Source organism: Mauremys reevesii, linkage group 10, assembly GCF_016161935.1.
Source record: "Mauremys reevesii isolate NIE-2019 linkage group 10, ASM1616193v1, whole genome shotgun sequence".
Lineage (NCBI taxonomy): Eukaryota > Metazoa > Chordata > Testudines > Geoemydidae > Mauremys > Mauremys reevesii.
In genome coordinates, this window is record NC_052632.1 from 65,435,833 (window position 1) to 65,459,783 (window position 23,951).

The window sequence follows — 23,951 nt, forward strand, 5'->3', positions numbered from 1 at the left end:
ATTTAAGAGACACCTGCTGCAACACAGGAATGACTAAACGTCGAAAGTGTTCAGTTTTAAACATAAGAGTGCATGTCAGTTGGTTGTTACCAAGGAAACAGGATCACTGCTATAATGACCCAAAACTGTAACTGGTTGCATGTTCTATTTTTGAGAAAAAAATTAACCTATTCCTAGACTGCTAGAAGATAAGCATGTTACAGTGATAATCTGCATGGGTTAGAAAACACCCTTCCTGCCAGAGGCAGGGATACTTCTGTGTTCATTTGCTGGCAATAGGGGAGTAGGATAAAGAAAGAGAAACAAGTTTTGCCAGGAATGACAACCATTCTTGAATGATCTGTCTTTCATTACTAATCTCCTTTATTACTGGGAGGGAAAGCTAGAAAAAAAACATGTTACAATGCCTGGGGTCAAAATCAACATAACACATACACAAAAAGCAATTAATCATGGTATATAACTAAACACAACCCAACATGGGCCTGATTTTTCTTAAGTAGGAGTAAAAATGTGTCAGGTGACAGCATAGCTACATTGTACAAACTGATGGGTAAGCTTTGTTAAGCAGCAACCTACCCAAAAGGTCATTAAAACAGCATTGCACATTATTAAAGCGGGAAGAGAGGAAGCAAGCTTAGGTGCATTGATGGTTGCTTATTTTCATGATAGGCAAACTGGCATTCTCACTTTCCCATAGGGCACATTCCATGATTTGAAAAAGTGGAAGAGGGAACAGAATCTAAAAGACACACTGGAGGCAAAAACAGTACACTTAATACAAAGTTTTAAGCTGGCACTTGAGGAGCACTGTAGGGAGTTTGCTGTAATATTGAATATCATTTCTTGTTTTCACTGTATTTCCAGTTCATCTCGGGGTTTTAGATGCATATCTGTTTATAGTGAAAAAAGAGAGCTGCACACAGAGTGCATTTTGTATGCTTGACTTAAGCCCTTATCGTTAATCTTCTTGCTTTAAATTTTTGCCCCAAAGACCTCAAATTAAAGCATTCTCTAGAGCACTGCTAGTATATTTGTAAATACAAGTGCCACACACTTTTCTTGCTGCATGTCAATAAATATATATACATAATGTCAGCATTGCCTGATTTGATTTGATTTTTTTCCTGATACAAGACTAAGCAAGCATTTCTACTTTACTCAAATGGCAACTGTAAAAGCTGATAAGCTCTCAAGTGTTCCCAGCTCTGGCTGGATAGCATTCAAGTGCTGTATGCACTAAATTATTCCCTTCATGATCCCTGTAAAGGTAGCTCTGCATACAGAGAAGCCTGATAGAATCTACTTGATGGGAATATATTCATAAATACCCATGATTTAGCTATCTGTGAGGATTGCTGAACAATTCATAGCAATTAACTCTGCAGAGCTAAATCTTATTGTAGTTATTTAGATGCTAATCTAGTTTAAGAGTCATACTGCTTGAGAGTGAAATGGATTTTTTCCTTTAAACAAGATTTAATATAAATGTGAGATTCTATAATACAAAGAAAACCTTCAGTATTACACATTTATTTCATGACATGCCAGTTTGATAGGATACCATCAAGAGTAAGCAACACTGACCCAGGCGTGTTCTTTGAGGTATCTCGAACTTGAAACGGTGACAAGGTTAGGTGTTTCATTAGGGCTAGATCAGAGGGATACATTTTGATTATGAAAAAAATCAAAAGCATAAAACAGGAAAAAATGGTTTGAATTAATAAGAACATAAGAACATAAGAAAGGCCGTACCGGGTCAGACCAAAGGTCCATCTAGCCCAGTATCTGTCTACCGACAGTGGCCAATGCCAGGTGCCCCTGAGGGAGTGAACCTAACAGGCAATGATCAAATGATCTCTCTCCTGCCATCCATCTCCATCCTCTGACGAACAGAGGCTAGGGACACCATTCATTACCCATCCTAGCTAATAGCCATTTATGGACTTAGCCACCATGAATTTATCCAGTCCCCTTTTAAACATTGTTATATTTATATATAACAATGTTATATATAACAATATTATATAACAATATTAATTATATTAATTATATTAAATATTAATTATATTTATCCTGGACGCTAAAATACTTCAGCACAAAAATGCCTTAGAATATTGCATATGTTTAAAAGGAAGCACTTTTCTAACCCCAAATTCAGGTTTTTTTTTTTTTCCCTGCTTGCCGCTTCGGCGGCCCCCCTTTTTTTTTTTTTTTTTTTTTTTCTCCCCCCTCCTGCCGCTGTCCCCCCTCCCACGCTGCTCAGGGCCAGAAGAGGCGCGACCCGGAGCGGCGGCTCCGCGCCCGGCCCGGCGCCCGCCGGCAGCTGCCGCGGTTGATTGGGGCGCCACCCCCCGTGCAGGCAGCCAGTATAGGGGGGCAGCCCGGTGTTGGAGGAGGCACTGAGGAGGGGCAGCCCGGGCGGGTGTGGGGGAGGAGGCGGAGCAGAGGAGAGGAGGAAAAGGTATAGATTAGCTTCAAAACACTTTGGCTGTATTCTCCAGTAGTGAGCTGTACGCTACAAAAGTTGTTACAGTGTAATGTTGTAGAGGGAGGAGGAGGCCTCTCATGGAAGTGGTTTTTTAGAGCACTGGGAGAGCTCTCTTCCAGCGCTGCGCCACGACCACACAAGGCACGTTAAAGCACTGCCAGTGTAGACTAGCCCTTAGGTTTTCTCCCAGAAGTTTTAGTTCCCTCTATAACCAAGAAAACATATCTGGCATGACATGTTTATATGATTACTGCACATAGTTCAAGTGCAGTATTCAATACACAGTTTTAAACAGACAACTTTTTGAAAGCTTCTGAAAACAGACAAACCTAAAAGCTTAGAGAATTCTTTTAGAAAAGTGTGAACTCTAAACTATGGAACTGGCAGAACCAGAAAATAAAAGGATTTGGACAAAAAAAATTAAAAAAATACAGTTAGGGACAGTGACTAATTCTGCACTAAGATGCCCTGGTTGAGAGTTCTCATGAGAGAGCTGACAGGCAAAGTGGAGAACAATGTGCGGTACTGATAGCAATCAAGGAATTCAAAATAATATAATTAAGGCCCTGATCCAGCACTGAGAATCATGAGGCTCCACATGGGCACAACAGCTGCCTGTGCACTTCTCAGTGCAGGATTTGGGCCTTTATCATTCCTGAAGGATGACAAAATATATTTTTTCCTCTGATTCTAAAAGAAAAATGAAATCTAAAAACGAATTTTGATCTTACAGACATGACTCATCAACACCAAACTGGCTTTTGTATCAATCCCCCCAAAACAGAAAAGAGTTAACTTGATAAACACATTTCAAAATTCCTGTGGAAGAAACCAAGAAAAAAATAAATTATTACAGCTCTTGAAAAAAATAGATATATAGCCTTGCCACATTCATGGTTATATCAAATTTTACGATGTACTGGAGCAAAGATAAGATCAAATGGCTACATGACTAATACCACTAAGAACTATGATTTTTTGGACAAGCAAATTAGAAAAAGTTCATGGGGAAATAATCCATGGATTTCTAGAGTTCAAAATATGGGAACATGTGAAAAAGAAACTAGTACTTCCAAGGGATATTTCAAAACTGATCATCATTTGCAAAATCTTAGAATGTTATACCTGATTTATCAAAATATATAAGAAAAAAATGGGTATTTAAGAAATTTATTTGACAATATTGAGCTAAAGTACTTCCCACAACTGCAAGAACAATAAAAGTTATGATAGGGATTTTGTATCTTCCTAGTTAGTTTAAAAAAATGTAAGAATTAGAGAATTAAACTAGATTCTTCTTCAGGAGAGGACTATGTAAGATAGATAATCAGATCTCTGTTAAAAAAATATAAAAAATCAGTACATTATATGCACTATTTTTCCTTACAGAACAGCAGGGTGATATTGACAATATGCGGTTAGGTGGGGGGAATTGAACCAGCAAATCTCTCCAGGGAACTGGAATGACTATGAGCAACACAGGTTCCCCTTCATGAAGAGAATATGAACAGAAAATTTTGATTAGATATTTTCGCACACCAGTCTTACCAAACGACAGAGACACAAAGTTCTCAGCAAAATGCTGTACTGGATGCCTTATGGGATTGTCCCAATCTGAAAGGCTTCTGGTCTGATGAAAGAATTATTTAAGAGATACACCACCTAAATTCCTCTTACTAAAGTCTAAGGGAAGTACCCTGATAGAGAAAGAGAAATACCCATTTAGATCTCTTGCTACAATAAATGTATATCATCAGTCTAGTCCCAATCCTGGGAAACAAACTGAGTGTGTGGGCAGACCCCTGAACCTGCATAGGGACAGTTTAACTTCAATGGAGTTCTACACTGATGCATGGGGACCACCCACATAGTTTTCTTTAAAGGACTGGGCCCCACAACTGCAAAAACAAACATCAACTACCGAAATGAAGTTGACCGGAATGAAAAAATTAAGAGAAATGGAAAAACTTGCTGCCCTCCTCCCCTTTTAAATATTAACTGAACTATTTGAGGAAAAAAGGGATGAACTTATAAAAAATATCACCGGTAAAACTGTAAATAACAATACACGTATTCACTATAACTTGTAGTTTATCTTGTTCAAATCCTGCTGTAATCTTTTTATATTTGTTACCCTTTATTAACACACATGTAAAAACCTGTCAATAACGTTGTTCATCTTTGATAAAATATTAATAACGATGGATATTATTTTTCCTGGTTAAAAATTGCCATTATGAACTCTAGTTAATAATACTTTGACCCCACCAACTTCTGCAACTCGGCATCTTTAGCACTGTATTCAGACTCAGCAGACATCTCCAGTATAATGACTCTTTGGAATGTATCTTCATCAATATCTATTGTATAAAGACTGTGAATGCTATTGATATTAATAACACTGCACGGCGCTGACAAGTCCCAAGATGCCAATTTATGGAGAAGAAATCTCTATGGCTGCAATGAGTATTTAGACACACTCACTCGGTACTGTTATTGAAGGAATAAGAAATTGTTCATAGTCATACTGTAACATCATAAATAAAAAAAATACAGACACGAGACAATACCTGAAGTTCCCTGAAATGCTTATGGAGTACAGTAATCTGAGGAAAAGACACCACTCAGTTATGGATGGCTCTGATTCTACACTGGAGTCAGTTATTGATACCTTTGATTCTACAATAGATTCAGTTATTGATGGCTCTGGGTTGAAATGGGAATTTCATTAACTTTCTTCAGGGTGTTGCATGCATGGTGGAATGATCTTATTTAAACCTGTATTTCATGAACACTTCAGTGAGGAGCTGTTTTCTTTTATTCTTTGTACTTGAACAGTGTCCACATCTGCTGCATATTAAATTAAACCATGTTGAGACCTGGAGCTACTGACTGAAATGCAGGAGACAGAGTTGGAATTTTTAACTAGCTTTTTAGCTGGGCTAACTTCAATTTCTTTGTCCCTTTATTTTAAAATGTTTTGAAAGTAACCTTGAAAATTTGTTCAAAATGTCTTTAATGAACGTAGTCGCATATAAAGTACATGCAGCTCTTCACTGTAATTTTCTCATCATATTTGCTTAGTTTATCAGTCAAAACAACACTAGCAGCACTACAGGTATTAAAAGGAATAATCTTTTTATCGGCTGCACATATAATTATATACCATTAATAATCCATCTCAGGTTTTAAATGTTTCAGGTGACCACACTAGTACTGTCAGCTATCACTGAAGAAAGGATCATAAGAAACTTTTCCCCAGAAGTTTGGTTGTTTGATCTGCAAGACTTATGAAATCAGACATTTAATATTTAGAGGTTTACTGAATTAATAGGTCAAATTAGTAGGTGAATAATCTACAACAAGATCTTTGGCTTGTGGTGGCTGGCAATGGCTTGGAGGTGAAATCCACCTGTCAACCAAGGCCAGATCCCAGGGACACTCCACTACCCCTCCCTGGAGCAACTCCCTCCCTGGACCGCTCTCGGAAAAGAGTGTATTGTTTAGCAATAAGATAAGTCAGGAAGACAAACAGTTAATTTCTGTACAATTACAATTTGATTTGGAAAACATGAGACTGAAAGATGAGTGACATTAATCACCCCAGAAATGCAACTGCCCTGAAATATACTGCCAGGATTGTCATATTATGAAATGGAAATTATATGGAAAAATAAGGAAAACAGTTACAACCATATATTTATTCAGCATTACTGTCATCACTGACAGGTGATTATTCCTACAGTGTCCAACTACTTCATAATGCTATAGAAAATATCTTTTAAAATCACTTTTTAAAATATATCAATTATTAATCCATTCAAAAAAATATTTCCTTAGAATCCACTCCAGTCTATTTTACCAGAAAATTTTCCAACAAAAATTATTGAGGATTCTATCTTCTGCCTGTTTTCAAACATTTTGTCAATGAACTGTAGCTCCAAGAGAACTAACCTTATGAACCTCAGAAAGCGCAACTTGACTGAACATACTGTTTAAAACTGGTAAACCTCTGAGGTTAGTTTTTAATACTTTTAAAAGCATTCCATATCACTGATTTTAAGAACATAAGAACATAAGAAAGGCCGTACCGGGTCAGACCAAAGGTCCATCTAGCCCAGTATCTGTCTACCGACAGTGGCCAATGCCAGGTGCCCCTGAGGGAGTGAACCTAACAGGCAATGATCAAGTGATCTCTCTCCTGCCATCCATCTCCATCCTCTGAGACAGACAGAGGGACACCACACATACTGGCATCCTGGCTAATAGCCATTTTATGGACACCACCACCATGAATTATTAAGTCCTTTTAAACATTGTATAGTCCTTCACAACCTCCTCTCCTCAAGTAAGGAGTTCCACAAGTTGACTGTCATGAAGAACTTCCTTTTTTTTTTTTTTTTTAACCTGCTGCCTATTAATTTCATTTGGTGACCCCTTTGTATTGTATTATTGTAGATAATAAATTTAACTTTCCACTTTCTCAACATCACTCATCATTTTTTATATTTTTATTATCATATCCCCCCCCTCCCTCTTTCTCTTTTCCAACTGAAGAGTCCTAGCCCTCTTTAATCTTTCCTCTCATGGGACCTCTCCCTCTCCCCTAATCAATTTTTTTTAGTTTTTTCTTTTTCTTTAGTGCTCTTTTTAGATTTTTTGAGATGAGGAGACCTGTACACAGTATAAGAGATATTATGTGTGGACCATGGATTAATATATATATATAATAATATATTCTCTTCTATTCTCTCTATCCTTTAATTATTCCTAACATCCCTTTGCTTTTTTTGCGACACTCTCACACTGCGTGACAGACATCTTCAGAACTCCAAAGATCTTTTCAAGATCTTTTTTTGTAATTTGTAGCCCCCCCATCCCCATCATGTTATAGTTATAGTTATTTTTATTTTTTTTTTACTTTACATTTATACATTATTTTATCATTTTTTTTTTTGCCATTTGTTTGCCAGTTTAGTTCATTTTTTTCTTTTCTTTTCAATCTCTCTTCAATCTATTTTGGTCTTTTAGTTCTTGAGTAGTCTAGTGTCATCTGCAAACTTTGCTTACCCCACTTTCTCTTATGATTTAATTGAATATTGAATAAGTTGATCCTAGGACTGACCCTTGAGGAACACCACTAGTTCCCTCTCCATTCTGAGAATTTAATTTTTTATTTTTACCCCTTGTTCTGTCCTTCCCTTCCCAGTTCTCTCAATCAATGAAACCTTCCTTCCCCCCCTTCCAGACAGCCTTTTTTAAGAGCCTTTGTCAAAGGACCTTGTCAAGGCTGCAAACTGGAAATCTATCTACTCTCAATCTACACTCTGTCTGTCCATCCGTTTGTCTTTTGAAAGAACTCTAGATCTCTAAGATTAGAGATTTTCCTTTACCAGAAACCATGTTGACATGTTGACTATTGCTCATTTTTTTATATTTTTTCTGTGTTTTTACAATTTTATTGTTACTATTGTTTTTTTACTATTATTTTTTAGACTAGTTAGACACGGTCTCTGTAATTCCCAGGATCACCCCCCCCTTTTTTTTAGAGCCCTTTTTAAATAGCTAACTTCCAGTAAAGGAAGCCGAACAAAAGGACAAGGACAGGTTACAAACCTTTAGTTAATACTCACTTACTCTTCAGTTTTCAGAACTCTTCCTGGGTGAATGTTGAATACCATCTAGTGACTGACTTGTTAATGTTGAGTTTATCAATTTTCAATCTGTGACTGTCCACATGACAATCTGTGACAGTTCCTCAGAGATTGTCACTCAGATTTGTCACCAGCTCAATCTGGCTCTCTCAGCATCCACTTGGGAATCTCCAGACAGTTTTAGACTCATCATCTTCTTTATCCATTTTTATTATTTTCCTTTATTGTTTTTTCATTTGTTTTTTTTTTTGTCATTTCCTGAGCCCTTCATGCTTCTGATGTTTTTAAAATTTTTTGAACATTTTTTTATTACCTTTTTTGTTTTTTTCTTCTTCTCCTTAATGGCTTTCTTTATTACACTCTTGCTACACTCTTGCTTTCTCTTGCACACTGTGTTCCTTGCCTTTTTCTTTTGCCTTTTTATTTTGTTTATTTTTTTCTTTTTCTTTCTTTTTTTCTCTTTTTTCTTTTTTCTCTCACTTTTCTTTTTTTTTATTTTTTTTTTTTTTTTTTTATTTTTTTTTTCTTTTTTCTTTTTTTGGGTCTATATTGGGCCTTTGAAGGGGGGGTGGGTTTTCTCTTTTTTTTTTTTTAACTTTCACTGTTTAGTTTTTTTTTTTTTTTAACCCCTTTTGCTTTTGGCCCCTTCCTTTTGTATAGTTCATTTTGGTTGTTGGGCAGTTGAGATGTTCTTCCCACCACAGATGCTATTAATGCTGTTGTTTCCTTTTCACTATTCTCCATGTGTTTCAAGCGGTCCATTCCTCATGCAGCTCTTTTTCCCTCCTCCATTTCATCTCTCCAGCTGTGTCTCCCCTTGTGGCTGCTCCATGAAGCAGTGTTTACCTAGGCATCCTTTAAATTGATCTTTGAATGAACATTTAAAAGTCGAAGTAGAAATGTTCCTCTAGTTTTATATTTCCCCCAAATATGTATTTGAAATTATTTTTGATTTTTATTCTAACTTCTATTAGCATTTCATTTTCACTATTACTGTCTTGTCACCATAGCATGGTCATTCACTCTACTGTTTCATTTTTACTTTTTACTTCATTTGAATCTACACTTTCTTTTTGGAATAGATAGATTCTTCTACCTGTTTTACTTCATTTGAATCTACTTTTTTGCCTAAACTTTTATCTAGGCTTTTCAAAATATGTCCTTTACATTGTTATAAAGTATAATTAGGGATCTATAAAAGCAAGTAAGTAAAAATGCGTACTTAACAGAGCTGCTCTTTGCATGTATTGACTAACATCTGCTTACTTTGCTGATGAATAAGCTTTTACTAAACATTTTACTTCTATTACCACGGCAGAGTCAATACAACTGTGGAGGTTGGAACTGTATTCAATGCTGGTTTGTGCATCAATAGAATATTTCAAGTTATAATTGCCAGCAGAGGAATAGTGTGCCATAATAAGTAGTAAAGTGTAGAACATGTATCTTGGTAGCTAATAAACACAGGTAAAAAAATTGTGTATGGATAAAATTTGAGTGAGCAGTTGCTGGCTTAGCTAACAACTGGATGGAGTAGAGTTTCTTTGCATTATGGAAAAAGTTAGGGGTGCACAAACTTGAATGAATATGGCTTGACTTTCAGATCTCCGGTTGAGACTTCAGGGATGCTACAAGGGAAAAAAAAAAGTTTTGAACTTGTAATATGAGCATGTTTGATACAGAAATCATTGAGGTTACATCTACACTGCTAAAAAATCCAACTCAAACTAAAACAAAACCCTGCAGAAATGAGTCTCAGAACCCAGTTACTGGTATTGTGAGGTTTCGTGGTTCATCTCAGGATATGTCTGTCTAATGTTTTCCATCCTCGTGAGGAATAAATTTAGTAATGTGCGCCACCAGTAGAAACAAAAAACCTATATAATATATATTTTTAAAAAGTTACCATATGGATAATTATTCCGGCCAGGACAGGTTAGGCATTTTAGAACTCACTACTCAAAGAATTAAATTTAAGTGTAAGAGAGAAATAAAAATTATGAAATGCATAGACCAGTCAAAACACTAAAATAACACACCATGAAAGATTAAAATTACAGAGAATACATGTGCATTGCAGGAAATACCAAGAAGTAACAAAAATAATACAAGTATGTGTTTGGATGTGAGTATGAAAGACTGTGTGTGTAGACACAGTGTGTATGTGTGTAGACACAGTGTGTAGAGAGACAGCTTCTGTGTGTGTGTGTGTGTGTGTGTGTGTGTGTACGTGGAGAGAGTCTGTGTGTCTCTCTCCACACACACCTCGGGGCTATCTCTTCTCCCCTGCTGGGGTACAAGGGCAGGGTGAGGGGGACACCCTGACATCAACAGCCCCGCCCTCTGCACAGCCAGCAGGAGGGTCCCAGGAGCAGCAGGGGCTCCAAGGCAGAGGGCAGGAGCAATGTGGCTGCAAAGCAGCAGGGGAGGGGCACCTGACTACATGCTGCCATCTGGATGTGAGCGGCTCTGCTAATCAACTGCATGGCACTTCAATCACTCCTCGGCAGCCGCCCACATGTGCAGCTTAGAGGGAACACATATCTACACTGCAAAAACAAAACAAAAAAACCTAAAGCAGCAAGTCTTAGAACAAGGGCTGTCAAGAGATTAAAAAAAGTTAATCGCGATAAATCACGCTGTTAAACACTAATATAACACCATTTATTTAAACATTTTTGGTTGTTTTCTACATTTTCAAATATATTGATTTCAATTACAACACAGAATACAAAATGTACATTGCTCACTTTATATTTATTTTGCTTACAAATATTTGCACTGTAAAAAAACAAAAGAAATAGTATTTTTCAATTCCCCCATTACAAGTACTGTAGTACAATCTCTTTATTATGAAAGCTGAACTTACAAATGTAGAATTATGTACAAAAAACTCCTGCATTCAAAAATAAAACAATGTAAAACTTTAGAGCTTACAAGTCCACTCGGTCCTACTTCTTGTTCAGCCAATCGCTCAGACAAACAAGTCTGTTTACAATTGCAGGAGATAATGCTGTCCGCTTCTTGTTTACAATATCACCTGAAAGAGAGAACGGGTGTTCTCATGGCACTGTTGTAGCAAACGTCGCAAGATATTTATGTGCCAGATGTGCTAAAGATTCGTATGTCCCTTCATGCTTCAATCACCAGAGGACTTGCATCTATGCTGATGACGGGTTCTGCTCTATAACAATTCAAAACAGTGCAGAACAATGCATGTTCATTTTCATCATCTGCGTGAGATGCCACCAGCAAATTGATTTTCTTTTTTGGTGGTTCGGGTTCTGCAGTTTCTGCATCGGAGTGTTGCTCTTTTAAGACATCTGAAAGCATGCTCCACACCTTGTCCCGCTCATATTTTGGAAGGCACTTCAGATTCTTAAACCTTTGATCGAGTGCTGCAGCTATCCTTAGAAATCTCACATTGGTACATTCTTTTTTGTCAAATCTGCAGTGAAAGTGTTTTTAAAATGAACAACGTGTGCTGGGTCATCACCTGAGACTGCTATAACATGAAATATCTGGCAGAATGCAGGTAAAACAGAGCAGGAGGCATACAATTCTCCCCCAAGGAGTTCAGTCACAAATTTAATTAACACATTTTTTTTTTTTTAACAAGCATCATCAGCATAGAAACATGTCCTCTGGAATGGTGGCTGAAGCATGAAAGGGCATACGAATGTTTAGCATATTTGGCACATAAAGACCTTGCAATGCCAGCTACAAAAGTGCCATGCAAATGACTGTTCTCACTTTCTGGTGACATTGTAAATAAGAAGAGGGCAGGATTCTCTCCTATAAATGTAAACAAACTAGCTTGCTTTAGCAGTTCGCTGAACAAGTAGGAGGACTGAGTGGACTTCTAGGTTCTAAAGTTTTACAGTGTTTTGTTTTCTGGTGCAGTTATGTAACAAAAAAAAATCTACATTTGTAAGTTGCACTTTCATGATAAAGAGATTGAACTACAGTACTTGTATGAAGTGAACTGAAAAAATGCTATTTCTTTTATCATTTTTACAGTGAAAATATTTGTAATAAAATAATAATATAAAGTGAGCACTGTCCACTTTGTATTCTGTGTTGTAATTGATGGCAATATATTTGAAAATGTAGAAAATCATCCAAAAATATTTAAAAATTTCAATTGGGATTCTATTGTTTAACAGTGCGATTAAAACTGCGATTAATCGCAATTAATTTTTTTGAATTAATCATGTGAGTTAACTGTGATTAATCGACCGCCCTACTTAGAACCTAGGTCAAGTGAAGGCCAGTATAGATGTTCCCTCTCAGGCAGGAGCCCAGGTTCTGAGATCCACCCTCCAGCCTGAGTGGGAATGCCTACACTACTATTTTTAGCCCTATAGTGGGAGCACGGCAAGCCTGAGTCACTTGGCCTGGGCTCGAAGACTTGCTGCTGCAGGTTCAGGGTTTTTTTGTTTTGTTTTTTTCAGTGTAGACAAACCCTGAGACAAACCACGAAACCTCACAATACCACTTTTACAAAGTCGCTTTTCAGAATAGAACCACACTTAAAATAAATGGTATGTTAAAATTACATAAAAACCTACATCTTAAAAATTGTAAGATTTTTAAATGAGCAGAGCCGACAATAATGTTCTGGTTGTTGAAAAAGTTGCCCATAATTCTGATATATGTATTTATCAAGAGTTAACATGTGGCATTCTTTGGACAGACTGAAGTTTTAATTAAAAAAATAAGTATACTTGCCATAACAAGTGCTACTGGTATATGACATACCAGTCATGAGTACAATTGTTCATTTAAAAAGAAAGAAAGGCCGTACTCAGACATAGTGGACAGAGGCAGCCTCAGGTGCTTGATTACAGCAACCAGATTCAGTGCTGCCCAGCCCCAGCATGAGTTAGATCAGGAGGGGACCTGAACTTACTAAACTGGAGAATCCGTCCCAGTGTCCAGTTTTTCCCTACATATTGAGTTGGCTGTTAAATCTATAAATAGGCAAATTTCAAGTACAAAAAAAGTGTCATCTGTATACTACGAAATGAATGCTATCTATGAAGGAAACTGCTAGACCAATTTTGTGTTTGGTCTAATACAGCATTAAAATGTAACAGCCATGAGCCAGGATTAAGAATATCTCGTAGAAAGAGATTCACATCAAAAAGAGAAGATGAGCATATTCAGATGAGAGCTCATAGCATTAGGAATTACAGGCCATTTAAATTTCCATCAAGAACCACCAGTATTTGCTATAGCAATGAAAAGGAAATGTTAGCAAAGTGGTTCAAACAGACTGCTAACCATATCTGGGCCTCAAAACAAAGTTTGTTTTCACTTTATAACAATGGCACACTATTAAATTTCATTACAAATCATTTGGGCAATCAAGTCAGTGCTTAAATTATTGTATAAAATCATTGTACTTCAAAAGAAAACAAACAGACACTGAAGTCCTAGTCCTAGGTAGCAGCACTATTAATTAACTTCAGGTGTTTAATGTTCAGTGTGTATATGTTTAAAGAGATTATTTTTAAAATTTCCACTGAACATTTTCACATTTTAGGACCTCAAGTGAATTAATATTCCTGGCTCTAAAAATGTATAGACATAGGGCACCACATGAAGTGGAACTAACTGCTCTTGGATTATTTCTTTTTTACATTGTTGGGAGTGTTTGTGTGCAATTTTTGAGTGACGAGAAAACACTCAATGTAAGTACATGTAATTATTTTTGATTAATTATTTTTGTTATTTTACATTTCAGTGTTTTCTAACACATAGCTTCTGTACCCTGCAGGTTTTTTAACTTGTATTATAGAATTTTATTTTCTGCTCTCCTGAGATAACACTAATCTTTGCTTCACAGTCTGAAAGCTCGACCCACAATTGTTTGGCATCTGCAAACCCTTTTCAAGAGAAAGGTAACCCCTTCAGGAAACATAGACATTTGTTACAGCGCTTAAATGGAAACACACATTACATGTAGTTTAACTCTACATTAATTTATAATTAATATTTTACAATAAATGTCCTTTATTAAAAGTAGACATCTACAGATTGAAAAAAATACAAATAATTTCAAGTACAAAATCAAGGTTTCTGTCAAAAGATGTAATAAAGTTATCAACATAAGGTTAGTTGTTGCGTGATTTCAGTTTCCATTGAAGGAGTTCAGAATTGCCAATGAGATGAGAGATAGGAGGCTCTTATGGGAGAGATGGGGCAGGGAGGGTTTGGTGGTAGAACTGAATCACAGTCATTTTGGATAGTATTTAAAACCCATCAGTATTAATGCCATTTCATGACGCTCAATTAAAGGAGAAAGAGTACTAAAATGAGACACTGGAATGATGTTGCCTTCTCTGGTTCATTGTTTCTGTCTATGTCTGAAGGGTCCTATGATATCACTGATAATTATTGTCTAGGTGAAGAGATAAACTGGTCCTGATACCTCTGTAAAAAAGATCTCATCATTTATCACAACTGAAAGCTGCCTGCGAAATATGCTGAGATTTATTTGTTTGTTTTTAAGCTCTTCCAGGGCCTCATTAATACTCTCATTGGAAACTGTCTATTCCAGTAAAGAGAGGGCTATGACATTTTTCCTAATTCCATTTGAAAAAAATGCCTCAGCAAGGTTCACAGGATTTATGGGAATTTAAACCCTTCTCCCACAACCCTTGGGCTCCCAGAAAACATTCTGAAATCTTCTACAAACAAGTGCTGGAAACTGTGGGACAGGTACTCAGAGTGCAGCACAACTGTAAAAATGGATCAGAGTGCTAGTGTGTACATGCGTAGAAAAGCACCCAAACGATGGCTAACATGGATGCACCACCACAATTTGCCTTGGTGCAATCCCACCAGTTCATTAGGTGTGAAATGAAAAGTGAAGTTGAAGTGAAAAGATACTTCTCATGCTTTGTGTAACATTGCGATAACACATCACACATTTCATATTTAGGGTGACCAGATGTTCTGATTTTATAGGGACAATCCCGATTTTGGGGTCTTTTTCTTATATAGGCTCCTATTACCCCCCACCCCCATCCCGATTTTTCATACTTGCTGTCTGGTCACCCTAGTCATATTAAAACAGGACCTTAAAAGGCACTATATAAAAATGCTGCCACCTTACTCAAAAGACTTTTGCTCTCTCTGCGAAAGCTGCTAACTTTCATGACTAAAATGAATTTTTACTGCCTTTTTCATCTATTATCACTGCAGAGCCAATACAAGTACAGAAGAGTGAGCTGGTGTTTATTGTGGCTTGTGCATCACCAAAAGAATTGTTAACTGGGTCCCTGATCTTTCAAGCTTCTGAACAAGGGTGAACCCCTGGGCCTGGACCTAAATTCTATTCACAGAGGCCTGGGGCCTAAATTATATTTACAGAATCTTTACAAGAATACAGCTTGACTTTGAGATTCCAGGTTGAGTATACAGGGCTGGGCAGTTTTAAAAAACACCCTCCTTTTTATTTGACAGCATTAACTGAGGCAAATATAGACCTCACAATGCTATTTTTACAAAGTCATTTTTCAGAATAGAACCACAAAGAAAATCAGATCAAATTATCTCTAATAAGGTGCTCAATAAAAACAATCAAGAACCTCCAGAAAACCCGAGCTATCATTTGTTTTATGACAGTAGTATTCATCATCTCATATTTCACAATGTTAACAGCACAATCACGGTTGGTAAATCTGTACAACTAATGACCTTTTAGAAAGAATCTTTAAAATGTGACAAATTCTAATAAGTGGAATTAAACATTCAGTGATAGAATAGAGTTCCTGTTAAAATTTGTAAATAATCCATTATAGATTCAGTAGCAAACTACCACTTTTTACGTAATTTAATTACTACAAGAGCAAAATTTTATGCACAACTCCAAAGAACTATTTATCAATTTATTTTATCCAGAGTAACAATTTTTTTTCTTATCTAATTTTAACTCATGTCTGTTCCAAATTATTGTATCCTTTTCTACTTATTTTGATGCCAATTTTGCTCTGTTGCCACAAATTCTTTATGAGCTTCCCCAAAGACATGGTTACACTGATTGTTACAACAACTATGTCCTTCCAGGCCCAGGATGTTGCTTGAGCTCTGGTGGAGTGAGCCTTAATAGTCACTGGGATAAGTAGACTGGCCAGCTGATAACAAAGTGAGATAAAATGTGTAATACCCACTTTGACAATATTTGGGATGAAATAATCTGGGGACCTTGGAGTGGCCAGTTATGGCCATAAATAGATGTGGGAATAGTGTTAGAAGATTTGGTTTTCTCAATGTAATATAGCAGAGCTCTGGCTATGGCTAGAGTATGTAGCTTCCTCTTCCCTTGCATGAAATGAGGTTTAGGAAAGCACAGAGGTTGACTGGTTTAGGTGGAACTCAAACCACCTTTGGAAAGAATTTTGCATTAGGTCTAAGTATTCATAGGTGCCGACTCCATGGGTGCTCTGGGGCTGGAGCACCCCTGGAAAATAGTGGGTGTTCAGCACCCAGCAGCAACAGCTGTTTAGCAGCATCCCCAATAAACTAATCTGGGGCACCACCAAACAGCTGTTTGGCAGCTTGGGGGAGAGTGGACAGCAGTGAGTGGCAGCAGGCAGAGGCCTTGGGGAGGAGGTGGAGTGAGGACGGGGCCTTCGGGGGGGGTGAAGGCAGGGCCTTAGGAGAGGGGCAGAGCAGGGGCGGGAAGAGGCAGAATGAAGGTGGGGCCTTGGGGGAAGGAGCAGAGCCTATGTAAGTGCCACGTTTTCTTTATGGAATGGAGGTATACAGGGGTTCAACCATCAGTGTCTGAAGCTTGCTCCCTCTTCTTGAAGGTATGTCTACACTACAGCCGCTACAGTGGCACAGCTATGGCACTGCATCTGTGCTGCTGTAGTGTAGACACTTCTTAAATCAATGGGTCTTTTTCTGTTGATATAGTTAATCCATCTCTCCAACAGTCATTAGTTAGGTCAATGGAATAATTCTTCTGTTAACTTAACTGCATCTGTACCAGGGGTTAGGTCAGCCTAACTACAGCACTGCTGCTGCAAAATTTTTCACAGTCTGGAGTGACATAGCTAAGTCAATCTAATTTTTAAGTGTAGACCAGGCCTGAGATTAAGATGATGGATGGATCACTCTGAGAGGGGCTGAGCACAGAGCTCCATAAGCTTCAAAAGGACAATGATGAGGGTCCCATGCTGGAGTAGTATCTCTGACTGGTGGATAAGCAGGCAGTAGGCCCTTAGAATCATAGAATCTCAGGGTTGGAAGGGACCTCAGGAGGTCATCTAGTCCAACCCCCTGCTCAAAGCAGGACCAAACCCAACTAAATCATCCCAGCAAGGGCTTTGTCAAGCCTGACCTTAAAAACCTCTAAGGAAGGAGATTCCATCATCTCCCTAGGTAACCCATTCCAGTTCTTCACCACTCTACTAGTGAAAAAGTTTTTCCTAATGTCCAACCTAAACCTCCCCCTCTGCAACTTGAGACCATTACTCCTTGTTCTGTCATCTTCTACCACTGAGAACAGTCTAGATCCATCCTCTTTGGAACCCCCTTTCAGGTAGCTGAAAGCAGCTATCAAATCCCCCCTCATTCTTCTCTTCTGCAGGCTAAACAATCTCAGTTCCCTCAGCCTCTCCTCATAAGTCATGTGCTCCAGCCCCCTAATCATTTTTGTTGCCCTCCGCTGGACTCTCTCCAATTTATCCACATCCTTCTTGTAGTGTGGGGCCCAAAACTGGACACAGTACTCCAAATGAGGCCTCACCAGTGCTGAATAGAGGGGAATGATCACGTCCCTCGATCTGCTGGAAATGCCCCTACTTATACAACCCAAAATGCCATTAGCCTTCTTGGCAACAAGGGCACACTGTTGACTCATATTCAGCTTTTCGTCCACCGTAACCCCTAGGTCCTTTTCTGCAGGTCCTTGTGAAATTTGGACACTGTCAGATGAAGGAAGACCAAGAACAACTGTATTGGTAGATGATATGCCAATGTTACTGCCAGATGGATGTTTACTGTGCTAAATGAAAGTCCAATATGTTTTTACTACAGTAAATAGTCAAGAATTTTCAGTACCGGGGCCTGCATGGGGTTTAGACTGTATTAGGCCACATCAGGGTGCAGTCAGCTGTATCAGGGTGCAGTCAGCAGTTCAGCAACCTGAGGAGGCGTAAGGACTTCCTTTTTCAGTGGGTAATTTGCGGTTAAGGCTTATCAGAGTTTCCAGATGTGAACTGCCTCTCATCAGCCAGTTGCCCACATACGGCTAGAACTGATGCCCTTTTCCCTAACGCGTGACACCACTATAGTGAGGCATTTCATAAACACTCTCAGGACTGTGGAAAATCTGAAAGGCTGTACCTTATACTGTTAATGATTTGGATCCACTCTAATTACAGGTATTTTCTGCAGGCCAGGTGGATGGCAATATGGAACTACACATCCTGTAAGCCGAGAGGTACAAACTAGTCCTGAGCTTGAAGAGATGGAATGTCGAGGAAAGCATTAGCGTTCTAAATCTGAGCTGTTGTATATACTTCTTCATTCTTGTCAAGTCTATGATGGGACTAAGACCCTCTTTCTTCTTCAGAATAAGGAATATCAGTAGTAGAAGCTTCTTCCTCTGTACTCCCAAGGTACCTCTTCTATGGCTCCCAAACAAAACAGCAAAACCACTTCCTTTTGTAATAGGAGTTGTGAAAAGGGTCCTTTGAAGAGGAATAAATAAAGAAGAGTGGGGAGAAAGCGTAGCATGAAAATTGATGTTATAGCCATAGGGGATGATGTCCTGCACAAAACTGTTAGCTGTAATCTCTTACCATGCCCAATGAAAGAGGTGAAGTGATTTCCAACAGTTGTCTCTCCATAGTCTTGACATGGTTCTCAACATGCACCCCATCCAACTGCTGCCTCTGTGACAGAGGAGGAGTATGACAGGAGCCTCCTGATATAACAGGGATGTTTTCTGGGTGATTATGGGCATCAGATGGCCTTTGCCATTGTGAGGGCTGCCACTAGAAGAACTTACAGTATAGTGCTGGGGTGCATATGCTTAAAGATTTCAGTGTTGCCCTTGAATCCTTTAGGGAATGGACTGCTTCATCCATCCAGTTGCTGTAGAGCTCTATTACATTGAATGTCCTCTATAGTCACTGGATCTTCATTTGGAATCCCAGAAGCCTGTAACCAGGTTACAATTTGGTTGGTGCATGGCGACTGCTGTAGCCATGGATCTAACGGCCACATCAGACTCATCCAAAGCCACTTGTAGCACTAACTTCATTACCATCTAGCCTTCTTTGATGGCACTTCTCAGCTTCTATCTAGAGTTCTGTGGGAGCCTAGTTAGGAAGGCCCTTTCCTACATTGAAAAATTATCTTTTACTAACAAGGCTTGGAAGTTTGCAATGTGAAATTGGAGGAAGGCTGATGAATAGGTGTTGCGTCTCGGTGCCTCTCAAGCGGGCATGAACAAAGCTCTTCAGTCAGTATGATTGGCAGCTAAGTCCTTTATTTCTCTCCAGCATATTTCATTTATACAATTAATGCAGGCAAAAAAAAAATTTTAAAAAATTAATAAAAAACAAAAACAAGCACAGCTATAACTTCTGGCTATTTAACATCAACCTCCACCCTTTAATTTATATTTATATATGCCTCCAGCAGATAAGATAGCCTCTCTCCTCATCCTTGACATGCATGTCAGTTTCCACACAAACATGCAAAACACTTCCAAACTTCCTTTAAAAAAAAAAAAAAAAAAAAAAAAGCAAAACACAACATTACACATTCATATTACAATTACAACACAAAAAAACTAAAAACAAAAAAAAAAAAACTAAAAAAAAACTGCTAACTATAACTAAAACAATATAATATTTTATGCCTCCCTTTACCTATACATTCCTCCCTCAGGTAGCCAGGGGTGGCCCCAAGGGCCAGGAGAGGTTCTACAAAAACACCAACAAACACAACAAAATAAGGGGGCTTCAAGGGGCAGGCAGCAGCAGCAAGGGGCAGCAAGCAGCAATTTATTTGTTAACATGAATCGGCCCCAAATCAGCCAAGAATCCACCACTTCTTCTGTCCACCCACATTCTTCACATTTCCTGATCATCTGATCTGGCCCAGCCACCTTCCCTCTGCCTGGCTCTCTACTTTCCTCACTCCTCTTTCCTCTATTCTTCTAACTTCTCTGCTCCTCTATTCCACCAAGGCCTGCTGCTAACTTAGGGATGAGCCCACACATGATAAATAGGCCTTTAAACTGAAAAGTCTAGTTGATTGGGGTCCTTATTTTTTGGAGTGCTCTAACATGGACCTGATCTTTCTCTGGACTGCAGTTACCACAAGGGACCCTCATGTCAGATGCATGTAAAAATGTTCCAAGCCCTTACGTGACACTTGATAGCATTTTTCTACTTGCTTCGAAGTAGGAGAAAGCTAGGTGTGAGTGTACCACAGTCACTTTGCTGGGTTCAGTATGCTCTTATTAATTGGCAGGGCAATTCTTGTTGGCACTGAGGAGCTGAGAATATCAAACAACATGTGCATGTCCTCTTGGATCACCATTGTCTCAATGTCCAAGGTTTCTGTTAGCCTCAAAAGCAGGTCTTGTAAAGTTCTAAAGTCATTGACAGCTGGTATGTGTGGAGTCCAAGGCCTTGCATGGAAAAGATGAGGAATCCTTTAGCAGACAGGGCAACTGAAGTGTTTTCCAAGCCATCTCCACTTCTGGTATAAGAGGCCTGGCCATCGATGCTAATGGTGACCGAGACTTCCTCCTCTTTCCTTTCATATGTTATGAGGCCCCACTCCTAGACCTAGGGAAAGGTGGGGCCCAGTAGGAATATTCTATAGGAACTGGCCAGACTGCAGTTGACCTGTGCATTGCCAGTCATGTTTAGGTGCATTGGGTGCTTCAGGAACACACCATAGGGTATCCCTCTGATCTAACAGGAGTGGGCTCTTTGCTTGATATTCAAAAGAAGGAGATCTAATTTGCCTGGGAAGCACTTAGATGCTAAAGTAATGGGCTTTATGGAAAACCCAGCTACATGCTTTCTATATCCTTCCTTCATGTTCTCATTTGCCTTTAGGTTCTCCCACCAACACAGCTACTGCTGCTCATGGGGGATGCAGTAATTAAGTCAAATGGGAGAGCTCGCTCCCACTGGTGTAAAGCATCCGCACTAGCAACAGTGCAGCTGCACCGCTGTGAGCTCTGTAGTGTATACATAGCCTAAGAATGTTTTGAACTTGAACAATATCCAATTTTTGTTTGCATCTCGGTAAATTCACACCATATCAATTCAGTTAACCTGTAACCTTAGTTATATCTAGATATTTTATTGTGCACCAAACATTCAGATTTTTATCTGCTTTTTGTTGTGTTTGCTTTTTTACCTGAATAACTATGAATTTACAATTGAAAAGACTTTGGGCCAAATTCACCACTGGCATAAGTGGATGCAACTCCATTTAAGTCAATGAAATGCATAAGCTTATATCAGTGGCAGCCTCTTTGCATCCATTAATTCTATCCCTTCCTTTGGGAAATTCACAGAATAGCACTAATAGTAGCTCTTGATGGGCAACATATGTTATGTCCTAATAGCAAGAGGGAACATGATTCTGGTTGGCAAAATAGGGTGAGATCCACAACGATCTCAGAATGATGAGAGGATAAAAATTTTTTTGAGGACTCAAGGCAGAAAAACAAAATAAACAAGTACTAGACAACAGTGCAATATGTTGTTTGTCAACTGATGTTCCACTTGTTGTTTCAGTTAGAATTGAATCATAATCCCAGACATGAAAGGCCAGTGATTATCAATCAAATCATCCAGCTCTAAACTGAATTTAAAGTTGCAACTTCCATATTACTAATAATGCTGATAAGCTATTAGCAATTCACATTTCACAAAAATATGTTTAACAACCTTAAAAGTAAACATTATAGGAGAAAGAGAAATAATGATTTCATATGAAAATTCAATTCCAAATGCGGGTTACAATCTACATTACTTCCCTCATTTGTTTAAGAAACAAAGTGAAATAGAGCATTTCCTAAGAATTAATTTCTTTAAAAAGAATTAAAATAATAGAAAATTCTCTAATGATCTTTTAAGTGACAAAATGTAAAACTATTTAAATCATCACAACCTGTAGCCAATTTACACAAATTGAGTTCTTTGAAGAAGGGGGTAAGTTTTTATGCCTCTACAAATGATATCCCGCCATTTATGCCAGCAACCTCAATATGTCATGTCAAATTCACTTTTACTTTGACAAAACGCAGGAACAACTAAAACAACGAGAATGCCACAAAATATATTTTGGTATTCTTCCTATTTATCTATCAGTCTTTTGTAAGGAACAGGCTACTGGAAAAGCACAGATGAAGGTACAGAGAAATCAGAAGCCATCATTATATACAGACAGAGAGAAATTAAAAGATGACATGACTGTGTACGTTGGTGCAATCCTTATTTTCAACATAAAATTGCTTTTGGCTTTAAAGTGAAATGAAATACCACTGAGATTTTAAGAGAGTCAGCAAATTTTGTTTTCACACACTCAATATGTCAGATGCAGTTTTAAGTGTAAGACAGGGAATGCTAGCTCATTAAAACTAGAAGGTATGCATACAATTTTACTTTATAACAAAAAGAACCTGGTGGTATCTTGGACAAACATACTGAAATTATGGAAATTTCCCTGTCAGAGAATGACAAGCAGAATTAGACTATGGAAGCAAGTTTTCTAATAAATCTCATTTTTTTCTCAGTCAACTTTCTGTCCATATAGCTCTCAGCCCTGGAAAATACTACATTTCAACCTGCAAATCTCAAATGCAGCACAATATATTGCAATTAGTACAAGCGACAAAGGAGGTTTGTTTTTTCTGGAATATATCATATTTAATTGGGCCCTGTTTCTGCAAACTGATCCACTTGAGTGGATCCCAGTGGAGCCCCAGAAATGGAGTCTTAGCGTGTAAATTCTTTGCACTCTTCAATGAATATACAGATTGTACTTGTTCAGTAACTATATATGATTAGATACTACCTGAACCAGATTCAAAGGGCAGTATGCTCCAGAGGAGTTGGGACTGGATTAGGGGACAGATAACCTGGGTTCTTCCTGACTCTGCCACTCACCTTCCAGGTGTTAAACACTTTGAGAACTATCGATAAAAAGAGCTACCATACTTAGGTCTGAGAAGGTCTAGAATTTCACCTCAACATCTTCATGTTGCACCTGAGTTAACAGCACCGTTTCATTATAAAATTGCAGTCATATCTGGGCCCCATTCCTGCTGCTATTGTGATCAATGACAGAACTCCCAGTGGCTTCAGTGGAAGCAGGGTTGGGGCCTTCAAGACTTTAAGCATATCCTGGCTCTACTCCTACAGGTGCTGAGTTCCTTCTGGAAGATTCTACTTGCTCTCATTTCCCATCATTCAGTATCTTTCTGGATAGGCCCGTTACATATTCAGGCCAAATGAAGATCAGACATAACACAATGCGCTTCAAGACAGTGTCAGAGAGAAAGACTGACACCCATACTCCAAAAAACAAGTTTTCATTCATGTTATTTATCATTTTTAATATTTTTAAATGACACATATTTTAAGGGGCTGTGCTTACAACAAAATGAAAAGGTAAAAGAAAAATGCTATTCTGAGAGGGTGATATATTAACTTTAAAATACTCTAACGCATGACCGGGTTATACGGAAGTATGTGTGGCCATTTTCTCCTATCTTTACATTTACACAACTATATTATTGTACCTGGAAT

At 38.3% G+C, this 23,951-nt stretch overlaps 1 protein-coding gene across 10 annotated transcripts in view; it reads right to left on the bottom strand.

Annotated features, from left to right (window-relative positions):
* SNX29 (sorting nexin 29) overlaps positions 1-23,951 on the bottom strand; it is a 484,058-nt gene that overhangs the window by 60,049 nt on the left and 400,058 nt on the right. The gene's annotated exons all lie outside the window — the stretch shown is intronic.